Here is a 1339-nt window from a genome sequence, read left to right as displayed (position 1 = left end):
CTTGGATCTATGTTTTCACTAATTATACACGCAATGATGTTTCCAAGGTATTAAGCCTATAACTAGCATGCAATTGACATATACCATTCAAGATACTAGTTAGGGTAACATACCTTTTATGTAGCTTGAAACCTTGTTGTATTTGGCCTTAATAGATTAGCACCAAAAGTATGAATGCCTCAAATAGCTCACAACTCACCTAGGACAAAGGTGGCTCTTGAGAGAGAATCTTCATGCACCAAAACACCTCATGAACTCCAAGAATATGTGTGTAGGCGTTTTTTGGCTAAGGAGTACATATTTATATGTTGGATTCCAAGGGTTATGGGTATAACCCAAATCCATACCCATGGGTTTTATGATCTATGGTTCATGTGGCCCAACTCTTTATGTATCCATACATAAACTTGGTCCACCATGAATCATAAGCCCAACACATATAACTAATTATCATAATTAGTCCCCATAGATTTAATTAGCCTCTTTTGATCACTAAATTAATTCCAAATTAATTCTTCATCAATACTAATTAAAACATATGATTTCATATTGATATATTAGAACTTATAATATATTAATATAAATCATATATAACCTTCTCTCAAGAGTCCATCCTAACAAATTGTCCTGGTGTTATGCAACCCAAATGGACCATGCTACTCTCGGGTCGAGTACATACCAATAATAGTTATGGGCTTAGACACCTAATCATAACATAATCATACTGTCAGGCATATCTGGGGTGCCCGACCTACCCTTCGGTCCCTACGACCGAGATACGAGGACTATTTCACCTCCTACTACTACCACATAATAACATAGCATAAACATACTGTCAGTCATATCTGGGGTGCCCGAACTGCCCTTCGGTCCTAACAACCGAACTTGGGGACTATTCCCCTCCTACTACCACTATCACATATAACATATCATGCTAGCACATAAACATATCAAGTAGTAGCAAACCTAGATGAATATCACAAAGACAATCATCTAACATACAACTCTTACTGGTGGGCCGGCATTGTGGCCGTAGACCCACCGATACTGGAAGGTAACTCACCTCACACTGCTGAAGTCCCGTAGACACCACCCCCAGCTGCTGGATGACAGATTCCCGAACTGTCAATATCAAAACATCACCCAATTAATAATTGGGTCCCAACACAAAAAAAATCATAAGTCTATGCTTGGGGTAAAACACTACTTTACCCCCATCTTAGCTTGATTCAAACTCAAGGCCCTATCCAAAGGCCCAAAGGTCAATCTGTGAATCAAGGCCCAACATATGGCCCAAATTTCCAAATTGGGCCCAAACCTTTACTTGGTCTCACTCTAA

This window comes from Lactuca virosa, chromosome 3 (assembly GCF_052849685.1).
Source record: "Lactuca virosa cultivar CGN04683 chromosome 3, Lactuca_virosa_CGN04683_v6, whole genome shotgun sequence".
Classification (NCBI taxonomy): domain Eukaryota; kingdom Viridiplantae; phylum Streptophyta; class Magnoliopsida; order Asterales; family Asteraceae; genus Lactuca; species Lactuca virosa.
The sequence above is the reverse complement of the archived record's forward strand: the minus strand, read 5'-3'. Positions refer to the sequence as shown.